Raw genomic sequence first — 14,014 nt, 5'->3', positions numbered from 1 at the left:
TTAAATAAGTATAGCGTGTGACATTTTCTATCGCATAATTAATTTAATGTATTTGCAGGTTAATGATATCTTATTGATAAGTTTTATAATTATTAAAGTTTCTTCGTCACACAATTAGATAATTTTTAACGTAAATTTATTTATGAGGAAGAAAGTTAAGTACGAAAATTAGCAAATCCCAAAGGGACACAAGTGATTCGATATCATATACTAACATGATAAAGTATGATAATTACAACTAGCGAGGATCATAAATTGAAAAATATTTTCGTATTTTTGGAATTTGTAAGCGTGTGGTTTTTATTTATAGATGCAAATAGATTTCTTTTGATATTTGTTAAATTTTCACTCATTATTGTATGTGTCACAAGTTTATGCTAGTTAAATGTGATTTTTAACCTTAGTTTTAGACAAAATTTAAGAAATATATATATATATATATATATATATATGATACCAAAATGGAAGGGGGTTATATTTTTTGTTTCAATAGATATATAAGTTTCAGTAGATATATTATTTTGATAGAAAGATAGCAATATTATGTGGTTTTTTACTAATGTTTTAAACAATCCTACTCGGTACTTCCTCACTCCCTGAATCTTCTTATCATGTAGGTGTTTTTCTTATTTTCTGCCTATTCTCCCAATTTTTATAATTTTCGTTTTTTTTTTTTTTTTTTTTTTTTTTTTAAGAAAAATCTGTTTTAGTTATGAATCTTTATTACACTGTTCATCTCTTTCTCTTAATCTTGGTTCTTAATATCCGTCTTCTTTAACCACACCCCGGTTACCATGGCCAACATCGTCCTTTAATCATTTGGACATTAAAACGACCTTTCAAACACCTAGGAATTTACAGGTTAATCCATCGAGTTTATTAAGAAATTAAGAAAATAACCATATACTAAGAGTAATAGATTCATAACAACAGGTAAGTAATTACTCAAATATTATCAACATAATATTTTAATTCAACATAATATTGAACATAAAATAATTTACATAGTAGGGAGATTAGTACAGAAAACGTAGATAAAATTTACATGTCTGAAGATGGAGAGAGGTTTCCCTTTCGGGGAACCCGAAAAACTACTTCACACTAAAAGAAAATTACTGGAAAGATTAAAACTATTTTACAGGAAAGTTATATTACAAAGGATTTTATTGGGAAAAGGAGTTGGGGCATTTTGTGAAAGGGAAGAGGAATATGGAGTGGTTGGTGCGAGAGAATTTCTCGTTGATTTTTGCTGAGTGTTTCTTGGTGATTGTTCTTGATTGATTTTCTGATGCTTTCCTTTTCTGCAAAACACTGCTATTTATAGGGGTCTGACGGACTTCAAATGCGGACTTCAAATTTGTGAAGAATCTTTTGCGTTCAGCCGGGTACTCTTAGGGCCTCATCGTCACATGAAATTTTTCAAAAGATACTTTATAATTTTGTCCGTTTGCTGAGCTGTCCCATTTCTAGATAAAACTACTACTTTACTAAAGCTACTTTAATAAAATCTGGTCTTCTTTTTTCTGAACTGTCACCATTATTACTCCAACGTGTCTTGAAAGATTACAAAGTCCAAAGTCAAAAGTCTTCTACCTCTATTATTGTCTCATGTTATTTTTCTAAAAGATGACTAATGTCCTTGTCTCTCTCTTTTCGATGCCTTTGTCTTCAAGCTTGTCTCATCTTATTTTTCTAAAAGATGACTAATGTCATTGTCTTTCTCTTTTCGATGCCTTTGTCTTTAATTATTGTTTTCACGCCTCAATGCTTTTGTCTTTTTCTTCATCTTTTCTCTGAACCAATTTCACCATCCTTTACCTACCTTCACCTACCCTATTTATTTATTTATTTATTTTGTGCTGGCTAATGTCTTCATTTTTTCCATTAACTGGTCTAAGTGTCTAAATTGTGTAAAGCAATTGAATCAAAACTCATGCCTGAGTCTACATCATTTGGATCTTGAGAGTCTTGAAATGCACTGTTTTGAGAATTAATATCATCTCCTTCAAGATCTGAATTGTGGACCGGTGACATCCCTTGTCTTGGAGATAATTTTGGACTAGGATCTTTGACTATATATTTATCTTGTTCTTTTGTCTGGAAAAATCTTTCTAGTGTCTCTTTTACTATATTTTCTATTTTTTCATTTTTCTTCTTTTTTGCAAGTGTGCTTTTCTTTGTAGAAGTCGTTCCTTGCGTAAGTGTCTTTGGTAGTCTCCGTCTGGTTTGGAGAGATGAACATCCCTCATCTTCACTTTTTGGCAAAGTGACAGCCATCAACGGATTTGATAAGTCTTTACCGGCTACCGTTTGAACCGGACTAGCTGTATCCTTACCCGATACAGTGGGTCTAGTTGCATTCATTGGGGAATGCACACCCGTCTCATCCATTTTTTTCTGAGATGGAGAACTCTGAGACTGCATCAATTCGAACTTTACTGCTTGTAGTCTTTGTTCTAATGTCTTCACCTGATCCAAGAGTTGCATTTTTTCTTGAACCAATGTCTCTTTCTGCTGGTTTAATCTTTTGACTACATCAGTCATGGTAGAACAATGGTCGCAAAAGATTATTTTGTCTGTGTCTTTTTGTACATTGTACTGAGGAATTTTATCTGGGTTTTGTCTGAGAGCTGGAGAAATATAATAATTTGGACCTAATGTCCCTCTAGCATAGTCTAATGCTTCAGTAAAATTATTAAATCCCTTAAAAAGAGGTTTTCTCATGTCTTTAATAGAGTCTACAACTTCTATCCAAGTCTGAAAAATACCATTAGTTTTGCCGTGAACTACAACATAAAATTTAAATTTTTTGTCTAAATTTCGGTCTGTAAAATACTGACAAAGTGCATTTATAGTGGCTACAAAATGACTAGCTCCGTCTTTTTTATTACGCGAAATCCATAAATTATCCACTAAGCATCTTTGTTGTCTATCTATTACATATTCTGGTAATACTTTAAAAGTCCAATTTGATGGCTGATAGGCTACTAAATTATTGGCTCCGAATTGTATTCTTTCTTCCATTGTATTTCTTTCTAATAAAGATGTAGGTCTAAAATGAAGGTTACCTAATACTGTCCGTCTGTATGTGTCTTGGGTTGAGGCTATGCCTTTCCCCTTGTCTGCTGTCTGAGAACTGGAAGGTCTCATGCTGTCCAAATAAAAAATTTAGTTAGCAGTAATATTTAATCTACTTAATTGATCTGCTAAATTATTATCTTTTCCTTTTATATGTTCAAATTTTAAATTATAAATTGAAATGGTATCTAAAAAATTTAACCATCGCCTTCTACTGCTATTTTTATCATTTATCTTTTGATAGAATTTAACTATAGCTTCACAGTCCGTTCTAACTAGTATTTCTGGTTTATTTAGAATATATAGTCTGAAACTATTTAATCCATATATTACGGCTAAAATTTCTGCATCTATACTACTCATATTTCTTTTTTCTTTATACTTAACACTTTGATAAGCACATATCTTTTCTTCATTTTTATTACTATATTTACTAGGTTTTGCTTTTAATACTGCTTCCCATCCTTCAAAACTACCGTCTGTCTCTATAATTAAATAGTCTGTTTCTAGTGGCATATTTAAATCTGGAATGTTTTTTATTTTTTCTTTTATTTTTTGTACTAATGTTTTAAACTTATATATCTAGCTCTAGATTTTAAAATACAGATTTAGGTCCAAAAATCCCTTTTGGTATCAGGATTTATTTTTATAGGCTTTATTAGTCTTATTCCTTTATTTCCCATTATTTCTACTACATCTTCTATCTTAATTTTAAATTTTGTATTACTATTATTAGTCATTTTTCCTAGAAATCCTACGCATATTAATAAATTATTACCGTTACACATCTCTTCATATCCCTTAGTTTGTATTCCTATTTTTATGTTCTTTCCAAATTCTGCTAAATTCATTATAAAGTCTGGGCTAATAAACTAGAAATAGACTCTATAATAAGTCAAAACGAATTAATGGAATCTAGTGCATCTAGTTCTAGTCCATTTCAAAGAACAACGGGAGAACAATACACTATAGACACAAGCACAGGAAATGTACCTAGAAGAAGAGTTTTTAGAACAGGAGGAGAACCATTAAATAATGTCAAACCATCAGAAAAAAGAATGCCTATAGAAGAACCCATTATTCTTCAAGAAGGAGGTAATAAAGGTAAAATATTAAATATAGCAGCACATGACCCGCAAAGATGGAATTCAGTGATAGATCTTTGGAAAGGAATAGTAGTAGCAGACTATATAAAAACATATAGTGAAACAGACGCAGAAACAATGTATAAATATTTAGAAACATTTTTAGGAGAATCAGCCAAAGCTTTATGGGAAGCTTATAAAGAAAATTTTCCAATGGAATTCCAACACCTAGTATCCATGGGAGCAAACCCATATAATTTTTCTAATAAAATACATACTTTGATTACAGGGGAAGATCCAAATAGTGGATTATTAGTATTACAATATAACGAAAAAAAAATATAACCCCCAACTCCTTTTCCCAATGAAATCCTTTGTAATATAACTTTCCTGTAAAATAGTTTTAAGCTTTCCAGTAATTTTCTTTTAGTGTGAAGTAGTTTTTCGGGTTCCCCGAAAGGGAAACCTCTCTCCATCTTCAGTCATGTAAGTTTTATCTATGTTTTCTGTACTAATCTCCCTACTATGTAAATTATTTTATGTTCAATATTATGTTGAATTAAAATATTATGTTGATAATATTTGAGTAATTACTTACCTGTTGTTATGAATCTATTACTCTTAGTATATGGTTATTCTCTTAATTTCTTAATGGACTCGATGGATTAACCTGTAAATTCCTAGGTGTTTAAAAGGCCGTTTTAATGTCCAAATGATAAAAGGACGATGTTGGCCATAGTAACCGGGGTGTGGTTAAAGAATACGGATATTAAGAATCAAGATTAAGAGAAAAAGATGAACAGTGTAATAAAGATTCATAACTAAAACAGATTTATTTTAAAAAAAAAAAAACGAAAATTATAAAAACGAAAATTATAAAAAATTGGGAGAATAGGCAAAAAATAAGAAATACACCTACATGATAAGAAGATTCAAGGAGTGAGAGAGTACCGAGTAGGATTGTTTAACATATAAGTAAAAAACCACATAATATTGCTATTTTTCTTTCTACAAAAATTAGATAATAATTTAGCAGATCAATTAAGTAGATTAAATATTACTGCTAACTAAATTTAGACGAGTTGCTAGAAAAAGATTATACTTTAATAGATATAGAGACAGAGTTATATAATTTTAAAACAGGAATCAGGAAAGTTATATTACAAAGGATTTTATTGGGAAAAGGAGTTGGGGCATTTTTGGAAGGGAAGAGGAATATGGAGTGGTTGGTTTGAGAGAAATGTTAGGAACTTCGTTGATGATAGTTTTAAGCTTTCCAGTAATTATCTTTTAGTGTGAAGTAGTTTTTCGGGTTCCCCGAAAGGGAAACCTCTCTCCATCTTCAGTCATGTAAGTTTTATCTATGTTTTCTGTACTAATTTCCCTACTATGTAAATTATTTTATGTTCAATATTATGTTGAATTAAAATATTATGTTGATAATATTTGAGTAATTACTTACCTGTTGTTATAAATCTATTACTCTTAGTATATGGTTATTCTCTTAATTTCTTAATGGACTCGATGGATTAACCTGTAAATTCCTAGGTGTTTAAAAGGCCGTTTTAATGTCCAAATGATAAAAGGACGATGTTGGCCATAGTAACCGGGGTGTGGTTAAAGAAGACGGATATTAAGAATCAAGATTAAGAGAAAGAGATGAACAGTGTAATAAAGATTCATAACTAAAACAGATTTATTTTAAAAAAAAAAAAACGAAAATTATAAAAAATTGGGAGAATAGGCAGAAAATAAGAAATACACCTACATGATAAGAAGATTCAAGGAGTGAGAGAGTACCGAGTAGGATTGTTTAACATATAAGTAAAAAACCACATAATATTGCTATTTTTCTTTCTACAAAAATTAAAACTTATATAATTAGAACTTATATATTTATTGAAACAAAAATATAACCCCCCTATTCCCTTTTGGTTATTCCTTTATTTCCCATTATTTCTACTACATCTTCTACCTTAATTTTAAATTTTGTATTACTATTATTAGTCATTTTTCCTAGAAATCCTACGCATATTAATAAATTATTACCGTTACACATCTCTTCATATCCCTTAGTTTGTATTCCTATTTTTATGTGCTTTCCAAATTCTGCTAAATTCATTATAAAGTCTGGGCTAATATAAAATATTCCTCCATTATTTGTCATGTCTACTTCCGTTAGTCCTATTATTGATTTTTTCATGTCTGACCATCTATCGTCATAAATTACTATTAAAACTTTGGTTCCTAAGTTTTTTCTAGTTAGTCCTTTTAATCCTACTACTATTAATCCTATATGCATTAAACTTCTTCCAGTATTTTTTATTTGTCTTACGGCTACTGGGTCTATTAAATTTATGGTAGTAATTTTAGTTCCTATGGCTGATATTTGTTCTTCTCTATAATGTCTATACAATTGGGCTGTGCTTGAAAACTGTCCTATATTATATAGAGTTTTTGGATTTAACAGTTTCAATTGATTTTGTTGGAAAATTTGTATATCTCTATCTACGTCTATTACCTCACTTAACTGTTGATTATTTTCTTCTGGGGTTCTTCTATTTAAAATTCTTGATAAGAAATTATTACTTATTCTATTATCTGAAAAATTTACTCTTTGTCTTTCTTGCCTTTCTGATCCTCCTTCGTTTCTTTGTCTAGTTGAAAGAAGGTCCATTTTTGTGGTTTTCTAAGTACTTTAACTTTATCTTTTTGAGGTGTTATTTCTACCTTTTTTAATTGGTCTATTAATTCGTCAACTTCTTTATTTTTAAACGTCTCTTTATTTTTTTCTCTTTGTTGTTCAGTTAACCACGAAATGCGTTCGTTTAATAATTCTAACCTTGGTACTATTTTTCTATTTTCTTTATTATTTCTAATATTAATGAAATTATAGTAGTATTCTGTTGTATTATTATTTGGTCCGATTTAGCGCTAGGTATATAATCTTTATAGTCTGCTGGTAAAGGTATAGATTTTTCTATTAATTTTGAGGCTTCTTCTTGAACTAATGATGGTCTACTCATGAAAGAGTGATTTCTTTTAGTTCTGCTACTGTCTTTTTTAATTCTCTAATGTCACTAGTTAAAACTTCTACTTGTTGTGTTATTTTAGAGACTATGTGGGTTGTTTTTAGTTCTATTTCTTTTGGTTTTTCTATAATAACTTTAACTAACTTTTCTATTTCCGTTTTTGTAGGTAATTTTTCTAGATTAAATTTATTAACTAGAGTTTGAACTTTCTTTTCTAATTCTAATTCTTGTGTTTTTAAGTAATCTAGGTTTTGTTCTAATTTTTCAAAGGTTTTCTTTTGCTTAGTCTGAGATGTAGCTACTACTTCTAATATTCTAGTGATATCTTTATTATTTTCTTGTATTTTTTCACTGAAATTTATGACTAAATCTACTAATGTATTTAACTGTTTGTCTTCACTATGTAATATATGATCTCCGTTATTAAAGTTACACTTTATAATACTATGGTCTGTTAATGCTCTATACTTCTTTTCTGGGTATATTTTTAAGTCTAAGTATTCTGGATTTTTTAAGATATCTATCTCTAGCTTTATTTATTATCCTAACGGGATTTTTATTTTACAAACTTGTTTCTAATGTTCTATACTAGTTGTAAGTCTTTCTATATCTTCTCTTATACCGTGTAATTCCCAAGTTATAGCAGAGATTGTTTCTTCGTTAATCTGACTTTGTAAAAGTCTATTTTGTATTAGTGATGATAATGTTTCTGAATTTATTATCTCTAAATATGCACTTAGGGCTTTTTCTACTTGTTGATTTTCTCGTCTTTTCTTTATATCTCTATATAAATACCAATGATTAATTTGTATTTGTCTGACAAAGGGTAGTGTTCTCATACAATCAATATGGTCTAAATCGCTTTTGGTTTTTAAAAGTCTTTCTAGATTTTATATATCGTAGTAATTTATATTCTAATCCTGATATTATATTTATTAACTCTTGTAGTCTTAACTGGTTTTCTTTGGTACTGCTTAATTTAGTATATTCCGGATATAATTTTTCTAACTCTTGTTTTACAGCTAAATAATTATCTTTCATTACCTAAAAAAAATTTAGTGAAACTAGTAAAATATGGGTTTAAAATACAGATTTAGGTCCAAAAATCTTCTCGCTCTGATACCAAAATGGAAGGGGGTTATATTTTTTGTTTCAATAGATATATAAGTTTTAGTAGATATATTATTTTGATATAAAGATAGCAATATTATGTGGTTTTTTACTTATATGTTAAACAATCCTACTCGGTACTCTCTCACTCCTTGAATCTTCTTATCATGTAGGTGTATTTCTTATTTTCTGCCTATTCTCCCAATTTTTTATAATTTTCGTTTTTTTTTTTTAAATAAATCTGTTTTAGTTATGAATCTTTATTACACTGTTCATCTCTTTCTCTTAATCTTGATTCTTAATATCCGTCTTCTTTAACCACACCCCGGTTACTATGGCCAACATCGTCCTTTTATCATTTGGACATTAAAACGGCCTTTTAAACACCTAGGAATTTACAGGTTAATCTATCGAGTCCATTAAGAAATTAAGAGAATAACCATATACTAAGAGTAATAGATTCATAACAACAGGTAAGTAATTACTCAAATATTATCAACATAATATTTTAATTCAACATAATATTGAACATAAAATAATTTACATAGTAGGGAGATTAGTACAGAAAACGTAGATAAAACTTACATGTCTGAAGATGGAGAGAGGTTTCCCTTTCGGGGAACCCGAAAAACTACTTCACACTAAAAGAAAATTACTGGAAAGATTAAAACTATTTTACAGGAAAGTTATATTACAAAGGATTTTATTGGGAAAAGGAGTTGGGGCATTTTGTGAAAGGGAAGAGGAATATGGAGTGGTTGGTGTGAGAGAATTTCTCGTTGATTTTTGCTGAGTGGGGATAGGGGGGTTATATTATTGTTTCAATAAATATATAAGTTCTAATTATATAAGTTTTAATTTTTGTAGAAAGAAAAATAGCAATATTATGTGGTTTTTTACTTATATGTTAAACAATCCTACTCGGTACTCTCTCACTCCTTGAATCTTCTTATCATGTAGGTGTATTTCTTATTTTCTGCCTATTCTCCCAATTTTTTATAATTTTCGTTTTTATAATTTTCGTTTTTTTTTTTTTTTTTTTTTTAAATAAATCTGTTTTAGTTATGAATCTTTATTACACTGTTCATCTCTTTCTCTTAATCTTGATTCTTAATATCCGTCTTCTTTAACCACACCCCGGTTACTATGGCCAACATCGTCCTTTTATCATTTGGACATTAAAACGGCCTTTTAAACACTTAGGAATTTACAGGTTAATCCATCGAGTCCATTAAGAAATTAAGAGAATAACCATATACTAAGAGTAATAGATTCATAACAACAGGTAAGTAATTACTCAAATATTATCAACATAGTATTGAACATAAAATAATTTACATAGTAGGGAGATTAGTACAGAAAACATAGATAAAACTTACATGACTGAAGATGGAGAGAGGTTTCCCTTTCGGGGAACCCGAAAAACTACTTCACACTAAAAGAAAATTACTGGAAAGCTTAAAACTATTTTACAGGAAAGTTATATTACAAAGGATTTTATTGGGAAAAGGAGTTGGGGCATTTTTGGAAGGGAAGAGGAATATGGAGTGGTTGGTTTGAGAGAAATGTTAGGAACTTCGTTGATGATTTTTCTGAGTGTTTCTTGATTGATTGATTGTCTCTTCATTGATTTTCTGATGTTTTCCTTTTCTGCAAAACACTGCTATTTATAGGGGTCTGACGGACTTCAAATGCGGACTTCAAATTTGTGAAGAATCTTTTGAGTTCAGCCGGGTACTCTTAGGGCCCCATCGTCACATGAAATTTTTCACAAGATACTTTATAATTTTGTCCGTTTGCTGAGCTGTCCCATTTCTAGATAAAACTACTAATTTAGTAAAGCTACTTTAATAAAATCTGGTCTACTTTTTTCTGAACTGTCACCATTATTACTCCTACGTGTCTTGAAAGATTACAAAGTCCAAAGTCAAAAGTCTTCTACCTCTATTATTGTCTCATGTTATTTTTCTAAAAGATGACTAATGTCCTTGTCTCTCTCTTTTCGATGCCTTTGTCTTCAAGCTTGTCTCATCTTATTTTTCTAAAAGATGACTAATGTCCTTGTCTTTCTCTTTTCGATGCCTTTGTCTTTAATTATTGTTTTCATGCCTCAATGCTTTTGATTTTTTCTTCATCTTTTCTCTGAACCAATTTCACCATCCTTTACCTACCTTCACCTACCCTATTTATTTATTTATTTATTAATTTATTTATTTATTTATTTATTTATTTTGTGCTGGCTAATGTCTTCATTTTTTCCATTAACTGGTCTAAGTGTCTAAATTGTGTAAAGCAATTGAATCAAAACTCATGCCTGAGTCTACATCATTTGGATCTTGAGAGTCTTGAAATGCACTGTTTTGAGAATTAATATCATCTCCTTCAAGATCTGAATTGTGGACCGGTGACATCCCTTGTCTTGGAGATAATTTTGGACTAGGATCTTTGACTATATATTTATCTTGTTCTTTTGTCTGGAAAAATCTTTCTAGTGTCTCTTTTACTATATTTTCTATTTTTTCATTTTTCTTCTTTTTTGCAAGTGTGCTTTTCTTTGTAGAAGTCGTTCCTTGCGTAAGTGTCTTTGGTAGTCTCCGTCTGGTTTGGAGAGATGAACATCCCTCATCTTCACTTTTTGGCAAAGTGACAGCCATCAACGGATTTGATAAGTCTTTACCGGCTACCGTTTGAACCGGACTAGCTGTATCCTTACCCGATACAGTGGGTCTAGTTGCATTCATTGGGGAATGCACACCCGTCTCATCCATTTTTTTCTGAGATGGAGAACTCTGAGACTGCATCAATTCGAACTTTACTGCTTGTAGTCTTTGTTCTAATGTCTTCACTTGATCCAAGAGTTGCATTTTTTCTTGAACCAATGTCTCTTTCTGCTGGTTTAATCTTTTGACTACATCAGTCATGGTAGAACAATGATCGCAAAAGATTATTTTGTCTGTGTCTTTTTGTACATTGTACTGAGGAATTTTATCTGGGTTTTGTCTGAGAGCTGGAGAAATATAATAATTTGGACCTAATGTCCCTCTAGCATAGTCTAATGCTTCAGTAAAATTATTAAATCCCTTAAAAAGAGGTTTTCTCATGTCTTTAATAGAGTCTACAACTTCTATCCAAGTCTGAAAAATACCATTAGTTTTGCCGTGAACTACAACATAAAATTTAAATTTTTTGTCTAAATTTCGGTCTGTAAAATACTGACAAAGTGCATTTACAGTGGCTACAAAATGACTAGCTCCGTCTTTTTTATTACACGAAATCCATAAATTATCCACTAAGCATCTTTGTTGTCTATCTATTACATATTCTGGTAATACTTTAAAAGTCCAATTTGATGGCTGATAGGCTACTAAATTATTGGCTCCGAATTGTATTCTTTCTTCCATAGCATTTCTTTCTAATAAAGATGTAGGTCTAAAATGAAGGTTACCTAATACTGTCCGTCTGTATGTGTCTTGGGTTGAGGCTATGCCTTTCCCCTTGTCTGCTGTCTGAGAACTGGAAGGTCTCATGCTGTCCAAATAAAAAATTTAGTTAGCAGTAATATTTAATCTACTTAATTGATCTGCTAAATTATTATCTTTTCCTTTTATATGTTCAAATTTTAAATTATAAATTGAAATGGTATCTAAAAAATTTAACCATCGCCTTCTACTGCTATTTTTATCATTTATCTTTTGATAGAATTTAACTATAGCTTCACAGTCCGTTCTAACTAGTATTTCTGGTTTATTTAGAATATATAGTCTGAAACTATTTAATCCATATATTACGGCTAAAATTTCTGCATCTATACTACTCATATTTCTTTTTTCTTTATACTTACCACTTTGATAAGCACATATCTTTTCTTCATTTTTATTACTATATTTAATAGGTTTTGCTTTTAATACTGCTCCCCATCCTTCAAAACTACCGTCTGTCTCTATAATTAAATAGTCTGTTTCTAGTGGCATATTTAAATCTGGAATGTTTTTTATTTTTTCTTTTATTTTTTGTACTAATTTAATGTCTTCAGTATTAAAGTGTTTTTGACCATTTGATCCAGTCTTTGAATATAATGGTCCTGCTATTTTTCCTAAATCTTTTATAAAATTTCTAGTATAATTGACTATTCCTAAGAATTTTTGTAATTCTTTAACATTGTCTAACTTGTCTGGCATTTCTAAAGCCTTTTTGGCTATATGAGGTTGTAATTTAATCTTACCTTCTCCTAGTACTATTCCAAAAAAGTTTATATAATTTTTACATAATTCCATTTTCTTTTTACTAATTATTATCCCATTTTCTACAAATAATCTAAATACCGTTTGTAGGTGTCCTAAATGTTCTTTAATATCTCTACTAAATACTAGTATATCGTCTACATATACTAATACAAACCTTTTATATTCTCCAAATATACTATCCAATTTTCTTTGAAAAATTGGTGGAGCTGTCTTTAATCCAAATGGCATTACTAACCATTCGAAATGTCCTTCAGGACAGGTAAATGCAGTCCATTCTATACTATCTTCATGCATTCGTACCTGCCAATATCCTGATTTACAATCAAATTTGCTAAATATTTTCTTTCCTTGTATTCTATTTATTAGTTCTGTTTTGTCTGGTAACTTATATCCATCTGTTCTAGTGTTATCATTAAGTCTTTTAAAGTTTATTACCATTCTTGATTTTCCTCTTACTATTTCGCAATGATTTCTTACCATAAATGTTGCAGATCTATGTTTAGAAGTTGATCTCCGTATTACTCCTAAATCCAATAGTTCTTTTATTTGTACTTTAAAATCTTCTACATCTTGATTTGTTGCTTCAATAGATGTTGTTTTAATTATATAGTCTGGATTTATTATATCTAATTTACATACAATCCTGTTATTTTTCCAATGTTTTAATGGTTTTTCTCCTATAATTTCTATTTCATCTAGTATTTTTATTATATTATCTAGGTCTTTTTGATTTTTTATTATTCCTATTTTTTCTATTCCTGTTTTAAAATTATATAATTCTGTCTCTATATCTATTAAAGTATAATCTTTTTCTAGCAACTCCTCTTCTTCTAGAATTTCTTTTTCTTCTAAAGTTAAATTTTTTATTTCTTGTTTGTCTTTACAACATGTATTCTTTTCTTCACATTCTTTACAACAACTATCTTTTTTCTTTTGCAGGTCTGTGGTAGGGATCTTTTTATGACGAATCCTTGTTTCAGTCTTAAGAACTTGTACTGGTGTATGAGTAATATTTTTTAAGAAAATTACTCCATCTCTTGTAATCATACAACTACCATTATTATGTAACATAAAGTCTAACCATATGACAAAGTCTACATTTATATTAAGGTCTCTTACCCATATCTTATCCATTTTATAACTTGGTTTGTAAAACTCTGAACATGTATTTATAAAGCTAATGTATGCTTTATGAACATAATGTCTATATATATTATGGGTTCCATCATTTGCATGGCCGCAACTGGTTTTTCCAGAATTTTTATTAAATTAGGTGGAACTATTCTTTTATTTATTATGCACTTTGTGCACCCTGAATCTACTAATGCTAATGTTTCTATCTCATAATCATCTATTTTAATTATTGCAAGTATTTTTATTGTTCCTAATTTTTTATCTTCATTACATACTAATGCTTCATGGTCTTCTATGCTCATTAATTCTGCTTGAGATTCTTCTGGTATTA

This window comes from Lycium barbarum, chromosome 3 (assembly GCF_019175385.1).
Source record: "Lycium barbarum isolate Lr01 chromosome 3, ASM1917538v2, whole genome shotgun sequence".
In the NCBI taxonomy this organism is placed as follows: Eukaryota; Viridiplantae; Streptophyta; class Magnoliopsida; order Solanales; family Solanaceae; genus Lycium; species Lycium barbarum.
Note: the sequence above shows the minus strand (reverse complement) of the source record.